General features: G+C 37.8%; 1 long non-coding RNA gene and 1 pseudogene across 1 annotated transcript in view; one reads left to right on the top strand and one right to left on the bottom strand.

The window, feature by feature from the left end:
• Positions 1–21,505, top strand: part of LOC141539626 (uncharacterized) — a 34,674-nt gene that overhangs the window by 8,869 nt on the left and 4,300 nt on the right. The window contains exon 2 of the long non-coding RNA XR_012481345.1: positions 19,181–19,258. This is a non-coding gene — a long non-coding RNA (uncharacterized LOC141539626). The remainder of the gene's footprint in view (positions 1–19,180; positions 19,259–21,505) is intronic.
• LOC141539624 (microtubule-associated protein 1 light chain 3 beta pseudogene) lies at positions 19,505–20,316 on the bottom strand (annotated as a pseudogene).

The following is a 21,505-nucleotide window of genomic DNA, read 5'->3' as shown; positions in this document are numbered from 1 at the left end:
ACTATATAGAAATGACACTGTTAATTCTAAGTGGATTTTAACCCAGTCATCAAGCCAAGCCCATTTCTGGTTGTGCTTTGTTTGAATCAGCAGAATTATATGCTTCGAATGAGCAAAAAAAATTATATATTGCTTTTCAAAGATTTCCATGATTCAAACCTCTTAGTGATTAACTAATCTCCCACTTATTTCACCATTTACCTGAGGTCTTTGGTCCTTAAAACTACAGCAAGTGGCTTTTTTTTTTGAACTCCAGCTGCATAATATTACTAAGATAAAGCTGAGCTGGGGCAGTTAGGAGGGAGAAGTAACAGCTTGGTGGTCACTGGCTCTCTGACTATTTCACTGGGGCCCCAATGATTTGGAAACACTCCTCAATGTGTGGTTTCCTGGCCATCTCCAAACTGCAAAGCCTCCGACCCAGTCACAGGGTCCTAGAAAAGGCTCTGGTGGCATTTCTAATAATCCCACAGCACCTACTACGCACCCATTGCGTTACAATGATTTTCCCATTGGTTCCTCACTACAGCTCTGGGAGTAGGTGCTATTATTATTCCCATTTTACAGATGAAGAAACTAAGGCAGGCAGAAGTTTGAATGGCTTGGCCCGAGTTGCACAGCTAGCTAATGTCTGAGGGCATTTTTGAACCCAGCATCCATCCACCGAACCAAAATCACTGCTTCCTCATTAATATTATTATAAATAGAGATTTAATTAAAAAAAAAAAAAAACAGCCAGGATACACACTGAAACTCTGACTTCACTGATACAGAGAATTCCCAGGTGAGGAAATTCTCTCCACCAACACAAGTTGTCTCTGCCTCTGCAACTTAGAGCCTTAGACAGTTGCCAAGAAGGTTGAGAGGTTAAGGGACTTACCTAGGATCACACAGGTGAGACACAGCAGGTGTCTGAGGAAAGACTCAGAACCTCATTGGTTGGTTCTTAATAAATGCCTACTAAAAATTGTCATAGTACTGATCACTCCAAAGGTTTAACTGCATTGGACTGAATATAGAGTACCCCCTTTCTCCCTCCCTCATTCTTTCCCTTTCTTTTGCTTCCTCTTTCTCTGTTTCCCCCTATCTTCTTCCTTCTCTTTCCCTCTCTCCTTCTCTCCCTTTTTCCCTCTCTCCAACTCTTACTCTTTCTCTCTTTTTTCCTATTTTCTTCCCTCCTTTCCTTCTGCTCTCCTTCATTCCCTCCTCCCCCTCCTCTCTTTCCCTCCCACTCTTCTCTTCTTTTCTTCCTCCTTTCCTTCTTCTCTCCTCCCTCTTTGTTTCCCCCTCTCTTTCTCTCTCTTCTTCCTTTCCCCCTCCCTCTCTCTCTCTTTCTCTCCCTCTCTTCCTTTCTCCTTTCTTTCTCTCTGTCTCTCTGTCTCTGTCTCTCTCTCACACACACACACATTCACACACAATTATATCTACTAATAAACCTTAAAACTGAACTGGCTTTTAAAAACTTTAAAAATTACTTTGAGCTTCAAATTTTCTTCCCTCTCACCACTTCCCTCACTAATGGAGAAGGCAAGCAATATGACACCCATGTGAATTCACTAAAATGTTGAGACACCCGGTAATTGTGGGTATTTGTTCATAGGCATATACTTATAAGGGGGTGAGGTGGGGAGAAGAGGATACAGTCTGTATTTAGAGAAATGAGGTAATTTCAGCCTTGTATCCAAGGACCTCTCATGACACAAAAGGCCCAGGTACGCTGAGGTAGCATTGGAATAGGGATATTTCTCACTATTTTGGCTTATCATCCATCCCTTAGAAAATCTGAGGACATTGTATATACAATGCCCCCGAGTTGGAGATCAAGAGTACTATCACTCTCCCAGTCACCAGGTACAAAACTTTGGAATATTCCTTGATTTTTCCCTCTCCCTCTAACTCCCTATCCAGTCAGCTGTGAAACCCTGTTGATTCTATTTCCCAATTATAATATTTCTTGCATCCTGTCTCAGATTCTCCTTTCATATAGCCACTGGCATAGTTCAAGCCCTTATCACTCCTTGCTTAGATGATAATAATAGCTTCCTAATTGGTTCCTCTGCTTCTGGTCTCTTCCCCTCTCCAATTTATCCTTTAATACAACTTCCTGAGTTAGCATAGGATTCATTTCCCTTCTCAAAAACCTTTAAGTGGTTCCCTGTTTTATGATAAAAAGCAAATTCTTTAGTCTGACATTTTAAGCCTTTCCCAATCTAGCTCCCACCTACTTTTCCCATCTTCCCTCACCTTGACTTTCTAGATTTCCTGAACTCAACACCCCATTCCCTAAAGCCCTCTATTTATTTATTTATTTTACTTTTTTCTGAGGCTGGGGTTAAGTGACTTGCCCAAGGTCACACAGCTAGGAGGTGTTAAGTGTCTGAGATCAGATTTGAACTCAGGTCCTCCTGAATTCAGGGCTGGTGCTCTATCCACTGCGCCACCTGGCTGCCCCAAGCCCTCTATTTAAAAACAAACTTTCTCCTATGCTTCTTTTTCTTCCTTCAAGGCTCAGGCTCAGGTATCACTTCCCATGGACCTGATTTTCCAGCTTTTCTCAGTTATTCCTTTTTAATTTGTTTATTTAAAACTAAATTAAAAAATAAGAAAAAGACAAATAGAAAAAGAAGAAAAAGTAAAAACAAAACATTTTCATGTGCTTAGCAGAACATCAGAGAGGATTAAAAATATGTAATGGTAAATTTCCATTTCAAAAAAAAATTTTATAAAATGACAATTTTCACGACTGTCCATCTTTTCTTTCCTTCCTTGTAGGTTATTCTTTAGGTCTTTGTTGTGCACTTTTTATATTATTCTTTTTTCCCTATCATATTATACTTTCTTTCATTCCCCCCCTCCAACAGGCTATACATAATCAAGGATATATTTATGTATACATACACACACATTTGCACACATGTGTATCTATACACACATATACCTACATGCAAACATGTAGACATATAAACATGCATTTACACATGTAAACATACATCTCAAACAATATTAATCAATGATTTCTAGCCCTGCATTTTTTTTTCCTAATAAATTCTACTCCTAATCTTTGTGAATATCTTATTTCCTATCCCTGCTAACTCTTCTATTTTAGTTCTACTCCCTAACTTGCCTTATTATTACTTAACCCTTCCCTATTCTTGGATCGCTCCCTTACATTCTCATTCCATCCTTTCCTCCCTTTTTATTCCTTTCCTAATAATGTATACACCTTGTCCCATTTTCATAAATCTACATACCCTTCTATACTCCACCTTATCCTGTTTTCTACTCCTTTATTTCTTTCTAGATTTTGGAGGGAGCTGTACCCCTCATAATATATATATATATATATATATATATATATATATATATATATGCATGCATGTATGTTCCCTATTTAACCTATGTCTGATGTGAGTAAATTTTCAGAACTACCAGCCTCCTCTTTCTTCTCTAATTCCTCTGTGTAGGTTCTTTCTCTACACTTCATTCATGTAGCATAATTACTATTTTTTATCTTTTCCTAAATAGTTTTGCTTTTTAGAGTTAAATCATACTCAACTCTACCCCAATTTTTCTTTTAGACTACCCAATTACTAACATCAGTCTTAGATATACGGTTTGCATTTCCACATATTGAAACCATAAACAGTTTGTTATTTTTGAGGCTCTTGAAATTAGTTTTTGATGTTGGCTTTTATATGTTCCATTTTCTATTGAGTTCAGATTAAGTTGAGAAAGAATCCTTAAAATTTATGAGTTTATTAAATGTCCATTTTTTCAGTCAATATTATGCTTAATTTTGTTGAATATAATATTTTTGGCTGCAGGTTTAATTCTTTTGATTGTCGATACATATAATATTCCAGGACCTGCAGTCTTTTATTATAGCTGCTGAGAAGTCCTATACAATTCTACTTGTAGCGCCAGCATATTTGAATGGTGGTTGTGGTTCTTGTTTCTTGTAAAATTTTCTCTTTGATCTTGGGGTTTCAAAATTTAGCAATAATGTTCCAATGTGTTTTCCTTGTAGCTTCTCTTTGAGATGATGATTTGTGTTTTTTGTTTTTTTTTTCTATTTCTACTTTCCCTTTTTGTTCTATCACATCACTTCAGGACCATTTTCTTTGATTATTTCTTATATTATTGTATCAAGGTTCTTTTTGGTCCCAGCTTTCAGTTAGTCCAATTATTCTTGTTTTCTCTTCTTATGTTTCACATTATGCTCTATTTTTTCATTCTTTATATTCTGTTTTGTTATTTCTTTGTCTCTTATAGTCTTATTGGCTTCCCCTTGTGCCAATTCTAATTTGCAAGAAATTATTTTCTCCTTTAAACATCTGGATCTCTTTTCCTAGTCAGCTGGCTTTCTTTTCATAATCTTCTTATTTTTCTTGGATAGTCCTTATTTTATTTTAGTTTTAGTTTTTCCTCAATCTCTCTCATTTTATTGTATTTATTTATTTTATTAAAGCTTTTTATTTACAAAACATATGCAGGGGTAATTTTTCAACATTGATCCTTGCAAAACCTTCTGTTCCAAATTATCCCCTCCTTCCCCCCACCCCCCAGATGGCAGGTAATCCAATACATGTTAAATATGTATTAAATCCAATATATGTATACATTGCAATGCATGTTATGGGACTAATTCCTACTCCATTTCCCAGAACTTGATGGGAAAGGTGAGATTTGAGTCACACTACCATAAACAAAGTCTCTTTCTATTGAAATAGAGCCTGGCAGCTCAGAAACCAGGGTCCCCCTCTAAATATGGGGAACAACCAGTCCTATTTAGCAGGGAAGCTGTGAATTCTGTGCTCAGCCAGATCTTATCAAAGGATGCTGTACACCACCCAGCATCTTCTCTTCTCCCTGGTCTCAACTCAGAGCAATATTCCAAATACTCTTGGTCCCTCCCTCGCCCCTTGCCTCACTTTTCTGCCTTTTTGTGTGTATACTGTACACTCATTAGCTTGTAAACTTCCAATTGTATCCCCAATGCTGCACATAGCTGGCACATAATAAATGTTTATTGGATTGACTGGATTCTTGGTTTGGCCAATGTTTTTGGAGTAGCACAGATAAGTATCAGTTATGACTGTTCCATACCCATGAATATACGCATTTTATTTGTGGGTTGCACTAGTTTTCAACACACTGGATTGTCCCCATTTTATGCAGGAAAAACTTGCATAAAGGCTAAGTGATTTATTTGAGCAATCAGATAGAAATTGAATTATATCAAAATTTCCTTGTTTGGGATAATTTTTATTCAGGAGTTGGAGGGAGAGGGGTTGGTGAAGGAGATTTATAAAACCTTTGGATACCAAACATTAAATGTCCAATTTATTTTCCTGGATTCTCTCTGATTGCAGCTTTTTGTCACTATCCTAAACTATTTAGATATTAACAAGAGGCTGGGCTGAGAATGGGGACCACAAAGATACATCATTTTTAAAAATTATATATATTTTTATAATATTATCCCTTGTATTCATTTTTCCAAATTATCCCCTCCCTCCCTCTACTCCCTCCCCCCGATGACAGGCAATCCCATACATTTTACATGTGTTACAGTATAACCTAGATACAATATATGTGTGTAAATACCATTTTCTTGTTGCACAATAAGCATTAGATTCCGAAGGTACATGTAACCTGGGCAGACAGATATTAGTGCTAACAATTTACATTCACTTCCCAGTGAGTTCCTTCTCTGGGTGTAGCTACCTCTGTCCATCATTGATCAACTGGAAGTGAGTTGGATTTTCTTTATGTTGAAGATTTCCACTTCCATCAGAATACATCCTCATACAGCATTGTTGTTGCAGTGTATAGTGATCTTCTGGTTCTGCTCATTTCACTCAGCATCAGTTGATTTAAGTCTCTCCAGGCCTTTCTGCATTCCTCCTGCTGCTCATTTCTTACAGAGCAATAATATTCCATAACCTTCATATACCATAATTTACCCAACCATTCTCCAACTGATGGACATCCATTCATTTTCCAGTTTCTAGCTACAACAAAAAGAGCTGCCACAAACATTTTGGCACATATATGTTTCTTTCCGCTCTTTAGTATTTCTTTGGGATATAATCCCAGTAATAGCGCTGCTGGGTCAAAGGGTATGCACAGTTTGATAACTTTTTGGGCATAGTTCCAAATTGCTCTCCAGAATGGCTGGATTCTTTCACAACTCCACCAACAATGCATCAGTGTCCCAGTTTTCCCACGTCCCCTCCAACATTCATCATTATTTGTTCCTGTCATCTTAGCCAATCTGACAGGTGTGTAGTGGTATCTCAGAGTTGTCTTAATTTGCATTTCTCTGATCAGTAGTGATTTGGAACACTCTTTCATATGAGTGGATATAGTTTCAATTTCATCATCTGAGAATTGTCTGTTCATAAGATACAAAATTTTAATGTCATCATAGAATTATGGACAAGCTTAGGCTACCCTACCAAGCTGGAAAGGCTTGAGGTATTGACCTGGAGAAGAACTTGTATATCTGCCATTCAAGGACAAGCCTAGTTAAATATGGAGAAGCTCGTCCTTGAAGTAGTCCATAGGGTCTAAATTTTGCACCTCCGGCTTTTCCAGGAAGATGCTTTACTATCAGGCTCAAGAAGGTTTGTTTTTCCTGGAGTTAGTAGGAATACCTACAAGAACGAATCATGTATCCTATTTTGTTGTGGAGTTGGTTTGCTCCTGGATTTTATTAGTGGCAGCCTGGCTAAGGCTTAGGGTCTTGTTCAAGGTACCAAGAAGTAATGTCACTGAACTCAGTCACAGTTGAACGACACTATATGCACTTTTTTTTCCCCCCCTGAAGCTGGGGTTAAGTGACTTGCCCAGGGTCACACAGCTAGGACGTGTTAAGTGTCTGAGACCAAATTTGAACTCGGGTCCTTCTGAATTCAAGCCATCCACTGCGCCACCTAGCTGCCCCCTACTGTATGCACTTTTAAATTCTCTATCTTATTGTTCTCCTTTGGACTTCATCATACCTGAGGAAATCTCTCCCTATTTCAAGATCGTATTGGCCTTGGAACTTATACTTTATTGATACTAGTGGACCAGAGGCCCCTCTGATTGGAGAGTGGAGCGCTCCTCCCAAAGCATTCATTTAAAGAGAGCACTTAGATCAGCCATCTCATCATTTCCCTACCAGGATATTCTCTGTGGCTCTCCACTGAGGTTTTTCATGCCCCTGTGCTGCATATCTGCCTCCACGTCTCAATTTTTGGATGTTGTTCTCCACCATTAGATCATAAATTCCTTAGAGAATATTTGTATCTCGTGGGCTGGTGGAGTGTTCAGGGAGAAGTGCTGACTTCTGGTGTGAGGGCTGCTGAACCCTTTTCAGGTTGTTCAGCTAGTTTTGGTATGCACCTGCCACCCAACTCATTTGTTGCTACAAGAAACTATGGCATGCACAGGGGCCACCCCCTAGGAAAACTGTTTGGGTAGATGAGCTGAGAGGCCTTAAACCCACTGGCGAATTAGGGGATTGTTACCCCAACAGACTTCTCCTGGAGGAAGATTCAGGTGGCAGAAGCAGGTACTAGAGCTTGGTCAGCTCCTTCAGAACTATTGTCAGTCATTCTAACTTTTATCTTAGCACTAGACTCTGATGAAAAACACTAGAAAAGAATCTTCACTTTCAAAATAGATATCAGGTACAGGACTGTGTTTTTTCTTAACCACAAAAGAAATGTTTATAAAACATGAGTTATAAGCATGCACGAACAAATACTTAAAGGGGGAGGAGAGGAAGTGAAGTCATTGAATACAGATATCTTTTTCTAGAAGTTTGGCTGAGAAAGGGAATAAAAATATAGGATTGATAGCTTGAAGGAACAGGTGAGCCTAGTCTATGTTATTCCTGGATAGGAGAGACAGGTATATTTGAAAGCAGTAGGGGAAGAACCAATAAATATTTAAAAAGAGGTAGAAGATTAAGTAGAATGACAGACAAGGTAAAATCTATTAGAGAAGATTGGGATGGGATGGAATCCAAAGCACCTGTAGAAGAACTGAATTTCACAAGCATGAGGATCACATTATCATCAGAAAGATTGAAGAGAAAGGAAAGAGTTAAGTCAATACTTTTCAGATAAAAGGGAGAGGGATTTCAGGAGGCATAACCTCAAATATCTCAGAAAAGAAGGGAGTCCTTAGCTGAAAAGGTTGGAAAGGGGATTTAAGTAAACTGGGAAATAAGGACATTTGAAGAAATATTGACATAGAAGCATAAGTGGGGAGGGAACAAAGATAGTATCCTAAGTGATAAATTTCTTGAGAAAAGAAAATAAATGGGTCAGTATACAACAGCCATCTTAAATTATCTTAGGCAGAAAAATTTAATACTGTGAACTTGTTTATCTTTTTTTTTTTTTTTGCTCAATAGTATTTTATTTTTTCCAAATACATGTAAAGATAGTTTTCAACATTCATTTTTGCAAGGTTTGGTGTTACAAATTTTTTCTCCCTTCCTCTTTTACCACACCTTTCTCCAAGATAGCAAACAATCGGATATAGGTTATACAACATATTTCTATATGTCATATTGTGCAAGAAAAATCAGACCAAAAAAGAAAACAAAACTAAAAAAGAAAGAAAAAACAAGCAAAGAAACAAAAAAAGTAAAAATAGTATGTTTTGCTCCACATTCAGTTCTCTCTCTCTGGATATACATGGCATTTTCCATCACAAGTCTATTAAAATTGTCTGGATCACTGTATTGCTGAGAAAAGCTAAATCTATCATAATTGATCATGTAAACTTGTTTTAAAGGAGAACTTGTTGAATGGTTATAGAAAAAGAGTCTGGAAGTAGCAGTTAGAATAAGGGATATTTCAAAGTTTCCTTTTAGGATCAGTGTAGGTATGGAAAGGTATAGGTGATAATATAGCCATTGATAGAAATGAAGGAAAAGGATGTAGGTTAATTGAAGGGGAGCCAAATCTCAATAAATTTTGCCACATGGAAAGAGTATGAAGAGAAGTACAAAGTGAAAAGGAATATGTTCACTCTGGAAAGGGAATTTCAGGGAGCATAGAGAAAAAGAGTTGTCAAGGTAGGATTAAGATATTGGGGGGGGGGGAGGCAGCTAGGTGCCGTAGTGGATAGAGCACCAGCCCTGAAGTCAGTTCAAATCCAGCCTTAGACACTTAACACTTCCCAGCTGTGTGACCCTAGGCAAGTCACTTAACCCCAATTGCTTCAGGGGAAACAAAAGATATTGGGTAGGGTAGCATTGAAAAGGAAGAGGATGAGAGAATAATAAATTGGAGTTGGGGATTATTTCCTCCAATGTGACCAATGATATATTAATATAGGGATAGGGAAAGAAAGAAGTAGTAAGAAGTTGTTAGCAATGGGTAATAGAGGGCAGTGGATGAAAAATAAAACTCATAATCTCCAGAGGATAATGTTATTGCTCCAAGGAAAGGAAGGGCTAATTTTCCTGCCATTGCTGATGTTCCTTTGAGATGTCTAGGAGAAGAGTAGGGCTTTATTGTATCCTGAATAGTAATAAGAACTATCATTTCATCAGATATTTGGACATTTTATGTTGCAGTATTCATGACATAAACAAAGGCTTATTTTTTTTTTTTCCATTTAAGACCCCTTTATTTTTACACAACTCTAGGTATATAAAATAGGTATACAAAACAAACATTTACTGATAATAAAAATCAAAAAGTAATTTATTTTAAAACAATTCTTTGGTATACATATATTTTTACCATTTTTTAAAGAAAAAAACAAATTTGTAATACTAATGAGATGGATGCACTTTTTATTTTTACATAAAGAACTAAATCTTGGTAGAATATTTGGTATTTTTTATTGCTGACAAATTTTTTAGAACCCACATTTAGTTACATGACCTCATATGAGGTTGAGACCCACAAATTAAGGTTTAAAAAATCAGATCAAATCACCACACACTTCTCCAATTGACTAAGGTGACAGGAAAAGATAATGAGGAATGTTGGAGGGGATGTGGGAAAACTGGGACACTGATGCATTATTGGTGGAGCTATGAATGGAGAGCAATCTGCAGCCATTCTGCAGAGCAATTTGGAACTATGCTCAAAAAGTTATCAAAGTGTGCATACCCTTTCATCCAGCAGTGTTTCTACTGGGGTTATATTCTAAAGAGATTTTAAAGAAGGGAAAGGGACCTGTGTGTGCCAAAATGCTTGTGGCAGCCCTTTTTGTAGTGGCAAGAAACTGGAAGCTGAGTGGATGCCCATCAATTGGAGAATGGCTAAATTGTGGTATATGAATATTATGGAATATTATTCTGTAAGAAACAATCAGCAGGATGATTTCAGAGAGGTCTGGAGAGATTTACGTGAAATGAGCAGGACAAGGAGATCATTATACACGGCAACAACAAGACTATATGATGATCAATTTTGATGGACATAGCCCTCTTCAACAATGAGATGATTCAAACCAGTTCCAATTGTTTAGTAATGAAGAGAGCCATCTACACCCAGAGAGAGAAGTATGGGAAATAATCGTGGACCATAACATAGCATTTTTATTCTTTCTGTTGTTTCCTTGCATTTTTGTTTTCTTTCTTTTTAGATCTGATTTTTCTTGTGCAGAAAGATAACTGTATAAACATGTATACATATATTGGATTTAACATATATATATATTTTTTTCCTTTTTTTTTTTAATTTATTTTTTTGTTTTATAATATTATCCCTTGTATTCATTTTTCCAAATTATCCCCTCCCTCCCTCCATTCCCTCCCCCCGATGGCAGGTAATCCCATACATTTTACATGTGTTACAATATAACCTAGATACAATATATGTATGTAAATACCATTTTCTTGTTGCACATTAAGTATTAGCTTCCGAAGGTGTAAGTAACCTGGGTAGATAGACAGTAGTGCTAACAATTTACATTCACTTCCCAGTGTTTCTTCTCTGGGTATAGTTATTTCTGTCCATCATTGATCAACTGGAAGTGAGTTGGCTCTTCTTTATGTAGAAGATTTCCACTTCCATCAGAATACCTCTTCATACAGCATTGAAGTGTACAGCGATCTTCTGGTTCTGCTCATTTCACTCAGCATCAGTTGATGAAAGTCTCTCCAAGCCTCTCTGTATTCATTCTGATGGTCATTTCTTACAGAGCAATAATATTCCATAACCTTCATATACCATAATTTACCCAACCATTCTCCAACTGATGGACATCCATTCATCTTCCAGTTTCTAGCTACAACAAAAAGAGCTGCCACAAACATTTTGGCACATATATGTCTCTTTCCGCTCTTTAGTATTTCTTTGGGATATAATCCCAATAGCAGCACTGCTGGGTCAAAGGGTATGCACAGTTTGATAACTTTTTGGGCATAATTCCAAATCACTCTCCAGAATGGCTGGATTCTTTCACAACTCCACCAACAATGTATCAGTGTCCCAGTTTTCCCACATCCCCTCCAACATTCATCGTTATTTGTTCCTGTCATCTTAGCTAATCTGACAGGGGATTTAACATATATTTTAAATATTTAATGTATATTGGACTATTTGCCATTTAGGGAAGGGGGTGGGGAGAAGGAGGGAAAAAGTTGGAACAGAAGATTTTGCAAGAGTCAGTGTTGAAAAATTGCCCATGCATATGTTTTGTCAATAAAAAGTTATAATAAAAAAAAAATCAGATCGAAAAGGAAAAAAATGAGAAAGAAAACAAAATGCAAACAAATAACAAAAGGAGGTTTTCTTCTTTTTTAAAAAATAATTTTAATAGATTTTTTTGAGAATGTTATCCTCCTTCTCCACTAGGCATCTAATATAACAAAAAAAAATTTTTTTTTGGAAGAGGAAAAAAAATCAGCATATCATTTTTGAAATCATCCTGCTTGCTATTTCTTGTAACACAATAATATTCCATTATGTTCATATACAATTTGTTCTGTCATTCCTCAATTGATGGTTATTCCCTTAACTTCCAATTCTTTACTACCACATAAAGAGCTGCTATAAATATTCTTGCACATATGGGTTCTTTTCTCTTTTTAAAGATCTCTTTAGGATACTGACCTCGTGGTAATATTGCTGGATCAAAAGATATGCAGTTTGATAGTTCTTTGGAACTAATTACTGATCGATGTCAATTGCCCTGGAACAAGCTTCTAACCTGTGAGTGACTGGAGCTGAAACAGAACCAGGTAGAGTCATGTGAACATGTGTAACGTGCTCTCCCGGCAGTTACTATTACTAGTCTGTCCTAGACCCACCAGAGTGCCTTTGACCACTGACCTTTGCAGTGTGAACTCTACCCGGCTCGCCTCCTCTGAGGCCTTCAAAGGTCTCTGGCCACGATTTCTTGAATCTATAGCTTAATAACCGGTAGCGCACTCAAGAACAACCACGTGTAATCTTAAAAGCCTTTATTATACATACTCACATAATGCCCTGACTGATGCCCTGACTTGTTAGCTCCCTAGTGAACACCTGGTCAGACCCACGTGTTCACTACCAAAATCCTTACCTCTTTTGGCTACCCATCTTGGCTTGGCCACCCAGGCTAGGAAGCCAGGGTGAAGAACGCGAGGTTAAAGAGGACGACTTGCTGCCTGCAGTGGGCTTACATAGGGCCTGTGAGGTCACACACACAGCCAATCAGCGAGAGAGTCACCCATTACGATGCTATCTCAATATGGACAGGATCCCACCTACAAGGCAGTCCTAATATCCACAGAAATTACTTCCGGGCCTCAAAGATGCGCTGTGGCGCAGCCCATTTAAAGGGCCCTTACAATTCCCTTTCTCTTGTTTTGCAGGAACCGCACATCTCATCAACATGTGATGGAGAGCCTTGGAAATAAGGGAAGTTAAATTCCTCAGTGAATCTTGGTATTGGTCCCAGCAATGCACTTTGCTAGAGGGTGATATCACTTTGAAAGTATTGCAAAATATAACAGTTGTAGAGCCCCTACCTCTGTGAAGGGCTAAGTTGGGGATGTCTTCTCATATCTCAATTGAGTTATAATTTTGATATATATACACACACACACATACATATAGGTATGTGTATATACACACATATATTTTATTTAGTCATCCATCCATTCATTTATTGATATGCCTTTGCTTTTTGCATTTACATTGTTGTAGTCACTGTAAATATTATTTTCTTGCTCTTCTTACTTCACTTTTTAATCAGTTCATGTATAGCCTTCCATGCTTCTATCACACATTTCCCACAACAGATTAGTAACCCATTCCTTTCATATAACATGTATTTGTTTAGCTAGTCTTCAATTATGAGGCATCTACTTTGTTTTCAATTCAAGGACCACTATAAATATTTGGGAGTATATGGGGATTTTTTTTTTTTTTTTTTATATTGATAGTTTCCTTAGGGATATAAGTTCAATAATGGAGTCTCAAGTTCAATGGGTCATTTTAATCATTTTTAGTTGCAACTTTCAAATTGCTTTCCAAAACAGTTATATCATTTCACAGCTTCACCAACAATGTATTAGTGTGCCTATCTTTGCACAACCCGCTAGCATTTCTTGAAGCCCATAAACTAGAATCTGAATCTAAATCTGTTGACTCTAAAACCATGTACTACTTAATCTGCTTACAATAATGTACTTTGGAGAATTAAAATATAGTTGTCTTATTGGGACCTTGTATCCTTTTTGTATGGAGAACATTGTTCTTGAAAAGCCTATGGAAGATTTCTTGAAATATAGAGACTAGATTCTTTTTATTTATATCATCTTCTGGTATACAATTCATAAGATTTTTTTCTTTCCCATTTGCTTTGTAGCATTAATTATTTTGCCTTTTATCATATCTCCATTTAGGGGCAGGGCAACAAGGACTTTGTCCTGAAATCCATAGGTCAGGGTGGGTAGCTTCCTGATGCCTATCTATTATGTCATCTACCAGTGTCATGCACTGTTCTTGAGAACTACCCACTCCCAATTCTAGTATTCACAAGTTCTGGCACCAAACTCTTTGGAAGATAGGCTGCCCCCATTCATGGTGTGACTTCACCCATCTTGGGTAGGCTATCCTCTGTATCAGGGCTTTCTAAACTCTCCACTTGTATGCCCTTTTTGCTTGAGGTTTTTTACATGACCCCTGATACACAGGTTTATAAAATAGGTATTATAAATAAAAAATTTACTGATAATCATAAAGAAATTTATTTTAAGACAAAATTTTGGTATACACATAATTTTACCATTTATTAAAGGCAAAAGTAAACTTGCATGTTTGTGGGTGTGCTTGTGTATTTTTTTTTTTTAATGCATGAGTAATTTTTTTTTTATAACATTATCCCTTGTATTCATTTTTCCAAATTTTCCCCTCTCTCCCCTAGATGACAGGCAATCCCATACACTTTACATGTGTTACAGTATAACCTAGATACAATATATGTGTGTAAATCCAATTTTCTTGTTGCACATTAAGTATTGGATTCCAAAGGTATAAGTAACCTGGGTAGATAGACAGTAGTGCTAACACTTTACATTCAATTCCCAGTGTTCCTTCTCTGGGTGTAGTTGTTTTGTCCATCATTGATCAGCTGGAAGTGAGTTGGATCTTCTTTGTTGAAGATATCCACTTCCATCAGAATATATTTTCATACAGCATTGTTGTTGAAGTGTATAGTGATCTTCTGGTTCTATTCATTTCACTTGTGCTTGTGTATTCCAACATGAAAAATTAAATATTGGCAGAATATTTGTTACCGTTTATGTTGCTAAATTTTTTGGGACCCCTCACATTCAGTTATGAGATTGCCCCCAATTTCTCTTTTCTTTAATTTTATGCTCATCAAATAATCTGATGAATGATTTGATTTCCTAAGTAACCCTAAAGGTTACTCCCAAAAGGTCCCTACCTAAAAAATAACCTAAAAATCCCAAAGATCTTTCCATTAAAAAAAATTTCTATTTTTTCCAATTTTGTGTAAAAGCATTTATTTTTAAAATTTTTGAATTGTATATTCTCTCCCTCCCTCTTTTCCCTACTTCTTGAGACCTACTTCATGTGCAACCACTAGAGGACTATGAAGAGTGAATGTGAATCACAACATACATACTATCTTCATTTTGTACTTATTTGCTTGCTTTTTTTTTTGTTTTTTTTCCCTCTTTGATTAGATTTTTCTTGTGCAGTATGATAAATATGGAAATATGTTTAGAAAAATCAAACATAATTAGCCTATATTGGATTACTTGTTGTCTAGGAGAGTGGGGGGGAGGGCGAAGGGAGAGAGAGAAATTTGGAACACAAAGTTTTCCAAAGGTGAATGTTGAAAACTATCTTTGCATGTATTTAAAAAATAAAAAGCTATTATTAAAAAAAAAAAAAAGAAGAGAAAAATAGTATCTTTTAGTCTGCATTCAGACTCCATCAGTTTTTTCTCTGGAGGCAGATAGCATTTTTCATCACGAATCCTTTGGTATTGTCTTGGATCTTGGTGTTTGTTGTTGAGAATAGCTGAGTCATTCACAATTGTTCATCATATAATATTGCTATTCTCTTGGTTCTGCCCACTTGACTCTGTATCAGTCCATGCAAGTTTTTCAGGTTTTTCTGAAATCACCCTGCTTATCATTTTTTATAGCAGAATAGTATTCTGTTATATAGTCATGCACCAGAACTTGTTCAGCCATTTCCCAATTGATGGACCACCCCCTAAATTTCCAATTCTTTGCCACCACAAAAAAGAACTGCTATTAAGGTTTTTATACATGTAAGTTATTCTCTCCACCCCCTTTATATAATCTCTTTAGGTTAAGTTAATAGCAGTGAGATTATTGGGTCAAAGGATATGCACCATTTTATAGCTTTTTAGACAGTTCCAAATTGTTCTCTAGAATAATTGGATCAGTTCACAACTCCACCAACAGTGTATTAATATCTTAGTTTTCCCACATCCCTTCCAACATTTGTCACTTTCCTTTTTTTTGTCATACTAGGCAGTCTGATAGATGTGAAGGGGTATCTCAGAATTGTTTTAATTTGCATTTCTTTAATCAATACTCACTCATGGCTTTTTTAAAAAATTAATTTTTAAAATTATTAATTAAATTTAATAATTTATTAAATTAATTTTTAAAAATCCAGTTCAAATCCCACCTCTACGGATCAGTTCAGCCTGGGATGTTCTCCATAGTGCATATGGAAAGCCACAAGCTGTTTGCTTCAACTCTCAGGTGGGAGCAATGATAGCACCCGCTTCTCAGGGTGGGGATCAAACCAGATGATTGTGATAAAAGGCCATATCTCATAGTGGATAAAATGCAAGATGGACCTATGCTTAAGTCCTCCCTTTAACACACATTGTGCACAAAATCTGGAGAAATCATAAAACCCCTTGGAGTTCTGGGCAGAAAAAGTGAGGAATGACCCTTCCAGAATGAGTTTCTCCATCTAGATGTTTCTTAATTGCCTCCACAGCCAAATTGTAAATTCCTTTAGATCAGGAAGCAGTCTTCCTTCCTTGTATTGTTGTGTTCCCTCAACACTTAGAGAAGCATATTTCTCAAAGTAGCTCAGAATTGTTGGATGGATGGGTTGTTCTGAAATCCTAAGGGACAGTACAACTCCAACTCAGCCAGTAATAATAAACAAGGAATGGCCAATCTAATATTTAACCTAATGGCTTTCCTGAAAATGTCCTTCGTCAGTTCTAATATGTCACAAAGGGGATAGCGCCATGCCATCTTTTTTGTTGTTTACTTGTCATAATTAAAACATTGGAATCACCTTAACTGACTGAGAAGCTATGTTACTCAGTGATTTTACTTGCTTCATAATGGTGGAATTTCCAGTTAAAGACAAATTGCCCGACTTATCAAGTTAGACCTGAACACTTCCCCTAGCTAATTGTGTCCCAGAAAGGGGAAAGAAAAGTCCTTGGTAAATGTCGAGGCTCCTTCCCAGTTATATTACAGGCTGCTTTTTTTTTTTTTTTTTTTTGCAAAGGTTTATCTTAATTGCTTTTGCCTAGGTGTGAGGGACCTCGTGGAGCCCAGTGGGGCAACTTTTAATTATAATGTGGAAACTTACTACAGAGCCAGCTAATCAGGTTTCAGTTTGTGGGAAAGAGGAAGACAGAGGAGGGAGGAGATATCAGCATAGCAGGGAGTTTTGTGCCAAAAAAAGTACCTGTAATCAGCACCAGGCAGTTCTCATAGCCACAGTTAAAGGAGCAGGAGCCAGGACCTATTGGAGGCTTTGCTTTTTCTTCTTAATTCAGGCTCTGCTCTCAGACTGCAGAACTGCATCCACCTTAATTGGCCAGTTGATTTAATGGTGTGCCCTTCAGTAGTGATATAGAGGTCAAAAGACTGTGCATAAAAGCTGCATATTGACTTAGAAAACCACGTTATCATCTGTATTTTATTGCATTTTTATTTGTTAAATGTTTCCCAATGCATTTTATTCTGGTGCAGCTGGGCTAACGTGGGAAGGTTTGGGTGCTGTGGAGCTAGGTTTTGACATCTCTGCTCCAACTTTCTTATAAATGAAGCTACAACCCAGGTCAACCATATTGAGGTAGACAGTGAGTTTCCTCATACCTATAGGAATATCTTTATTTCTGGAGCAGCTAGATGACACAGTGGCTATAGCACCATCCCTGAAGTCAGGAGGACCTGAGTTCAAATCTAACCTCAGACACTCCTAGCTGTGAGATCCTGGGCAAGTCACTTAACCCCAAGTACCTCAGCAAAAAAAAAAAAAGAAAAAAGAAAAAGGAAAAAACACAAGACAGGTAGTCTTTGCAATGAAATGACCTGACAGCAACTTGAGGGACTGGAGCAATCAAAGCACAAAAGGCTTCAAAAGCTGGGCAAGGAGGGGTGGCAGTCTGCCACTCCCACACCGTGGTGTGAACCTCAGATGAAATGGTGTCCATGGGAGCTGCTGGATCTAAGAGTTATTCTACCTATGGAGAATCTTTCAAGAAGGCCAGTCAGTCAACAAGTATTTATCATGCATGTAATTACTATGTGCCAGACACAATGTAAAGCGCTAGACAAAAATGTAGTCAGAAGCCAGATCTCAGAAATAAAGAAAAAAGAAAAAGGCAAAAATATAGTCTCTGCCCTTAAGGAGATCACATTTTAACAAGAAGACAACATTCAAAAAAGCTATGTACATCCAAGAAAATGGAAGATGATCTCTTGAAGGAAGGCCTTGGTAAGGGGGAGGAAGATAAAGGATTAAAGTTGGGGAGTCGAGCTGCCTTGATATGTGTATTAGCCCTCTCTCTCTAATATCAATACACACACACACACACACACACACACACACACACATACTTTAAACTTACCTTCTAGTCAAACTGGAGTAGTCTGTTTTCCCAGCCTCCACTGCACACCTAGTACAATGAATAGTACATTAGGCCCCAGCCAAAATTTCTTTGGATGATTATTTTCCTTCATTCTCGAAGAGGACAAATGACATGACTATATCAGCGTCCAGTTGTGGTGTGTCCAATGGTCCAACTGACCCAAGCTCAGAATGCTCCGCCATAAGGTCGGGCACAGTAATCCATGTGAACATTTGGGGTAGATTCTCTAAATTTATGCATCTTGCATTTCTTTTGAACAATTTCCATTCTGTTTCACTAACAGATCAGTCTTCTCTGATGCAGAGACCCCATTCTGAGCATTCTTTCACTAATGTTATGCAATCCATTCCCAGTTCTTTAGAAACACCTTCAGAATGCCCTGATGATCGCTTCTAACCACCAAGTGAGCACCTGCCTTGGGTGGGTATTCTGTGAAAGGCTTTTTTGTTTGGCTTTCAATCGTGGCCAGCCCACCAAAGTTGTTCTTTCTGCAGCAGCTGGAAGGCTTTGCAGTTTAATTTAAAAAGAAACCTCAGGGGCAGCTAGGTGGTGCAGTGGGTAGAGCACCAGCCCTGTATTCAGGAAGACCCGAGTTCAAATCTGGTCTCAGACACTTCACACTTCCTAGCTGTGTGACCCTGGGCAGGTCACTTAACCCCAGCCTCAGGAAAAGGAAAAATAAATAAAAAAATAAAAGGACCTCAGTATCCAGAGCCTCACACTACCAGACGACCCACTGCTCAGATTTTACAGGCACACAGCTTTCCTTTTAGTGAGCAGCTAACTCTCTTTTCTTCTGCATTTTCCTCTGCAGCCTCCTGAACATCGAGCTGGCTCTGGCAATGTGAACATCAACCTCATTCTTGATGTCCCTGGAAGGCCTGCTGCCAAGGTAAGTGAAGGTATCCCTGGACTCAGAGCCTCCTCACCTGCCATAACTGACAGTTCCGCTATGGACAGTATGGCTACTGACTGGCAGAGCACCAGTCTTGTTCTTCGGCCAAAATGAGCCCACGTGGCAGAGAACCGATCCGTAGTTTGTGGCATCCCAGCTTCAGAGGCTGCACTGAATGTGCCAGGATATAAGAGTATGTGTAGGGAAGACTAGTACATACAGGGTGGGAGGGACACCAAGCCCTTTTCTTTTTTTTTTTTTTTCAAATGTCCATTTTATTGGCAACTTAGAATGCAAGGTATGTTTCTAAACCTAAAACTTAAAAACAAGATATCCTAGGTGAAAAAGGAGTTTCCAAAGCTGTATTGTATATGCTTTTGGAAATGAACCTGTATTATTACATATTACATATGCATGTAATACAAGACACAACTTACTAAAAACCCCTAAGGTTGTAGGTAATACTTCTATTTTGGTGAACTGATCAATTTCAGTTGGTAACATCCCTTTTTTTCCTGGGTGAGGGCTTAAAAAATTCTAGTATAGAGGCTTTGTATTAGGTCTTACACTGAAGATTTCTTTCCAGATGTCTCCTGAGAGGCATATACCACATACAAGAATCCATCTTCATCCTTCTCGCTTTCATACACTTCAGAAATAGGTGTTGAAACGCTCACCATGCTGTGTCCATTCACCAATAAGAAGAAAGCTTGATTAGCATTCAGCTGTAGGCGCCTTCTAATTATTTTGATTAGTTCACTCATGTTGACATGATCTGGTACAAGGAATTTGGTTTTATCCAGTACAGGAAGTTGTTTCTCACCCTTGTATCTTTCTATTATCACCGGTATCTTAGTAGGATGCTGCTCTCGAATAAGTCTCACATCTTCTACTCTTTGTTCGAAGGTCCGGCGTTGCTTGAAGGTCTTCTCGGAAGGCATCGTGCGGGGCGGGGAAGGACCAGGGAGGGGGAGCGGGCTTCAAAGTGTCTGACGGGCTTGGGGTCGGCGGCTCTCTGGCAGCGGAGACGGAGGAGGCGACCGACACCAAGCCCTTTTCAAAGTTGCTTTCCACCAGCTAAAACTATGGTAAAATTAAATGGCATTAATTTTTTGCTTAAATATTTGGACCTCCAGATTTACAGCCTGCAAAAAAAAGCAAAATTCTTAGTTCATTAGAATCTAAAAGTAACACTGGAACTTAGTAGACACCCTCTAGGCTAGCATTTCTTGTAAACAATGTATGGATTCTACCTCCTCTTCCACTATGCTGACCTCTTCATGAGTTCGAGCCATCCACATATTTAAGATCACTTCGGATTTTCCTCCATCTTATTCTCACACTTTCCTTGTTTCTTACTCCTTCTTTACAAAGGTGGCGGTGAAAAAGTTCCAGTGGAATGTTTTTGCTCTCCTGCCCAAGATCTTTCTTTTGCTTATTACTCAATTACAAGCTATTTTTTCTTTTAACTCCTTCTAGATCCATCTTCCTTTGTTTGTTTTGCTTAGGACTACTCCCTCCTTTCCCTCTGCCCTTTCTCTAGTAAACATTTTGCATTTCTGTACCCAAGTGTGTGTCTAAGTATTTTTTTCTACCTTTGGTTCAGAATGTGAAGTTCAAGGCTTAGCCTCATCACTCCCATCCCTCCTCTTCCTTGTTCTTGCATAGTCCTCAGTGTGATGTACGACACTATGGGAAAGAATTTTCTTCCTTCTTCCTTTGTTTCCTTGCCCACTGAATTCCTTTTTATTCTTTTTCAATCATTAAAACAGAATCAATCCCAAACCCTGTTAAAAGCTCCCTGGATCTCTCCAACAATAAGAGTCCTTAGGAAATATGCCTATCATATCCTCATATCACAATGTAAACAGTTTTTTCCTTGTTTTGTCCCTTATGATTACTCATTATATTTGGCTTTTTATGCTTCCAACTTTTGTGTATTTCAAAATTTGTATGCAGCTCCGGTCTTATCTTTCACTAATAAAGATCTATTTCCACCCCTACGCTCACCTGTGACAGTATTCAAGTTTTGCCAGGTAAACTATTATTGTTGGAAGTCTATACTTTTACCTTCTGAAATTTCTGTATTTCAATATAACGGTGGGTGTTAAATTGTGTGTGATCCTTAATCTGGCTCTGACACCTGAATTTTTTTCTGTCTGTTTAAACTAATTTTTTTTATTTGATCTTACAAGCTCTGGATTTTGGAGTTTTCATTTGGGTGTTTTTTTCAGGAAGTGATAG

This window comes from Sminthopsis crassicaudata, chromosome 4 (genome assembly GCF_048593235.1).
Source record: "Sminthopsis crassicaudata isolate SCR6 chromosome 4, ASM4859323v1, whole genome shotgun sequence".
NCBI classification, from domain to species: Eukaryota; Metazoa; Chordata; class Mammalia; order Dasyuromorphia; family Dasyuridae; genus Sminthopsis; species Sminthopsis crassicaudata.
Note: the sequence above shows the minus strand (reverse complement) of the source record. Positions and strands in the feature narration are given on the sequence as shown.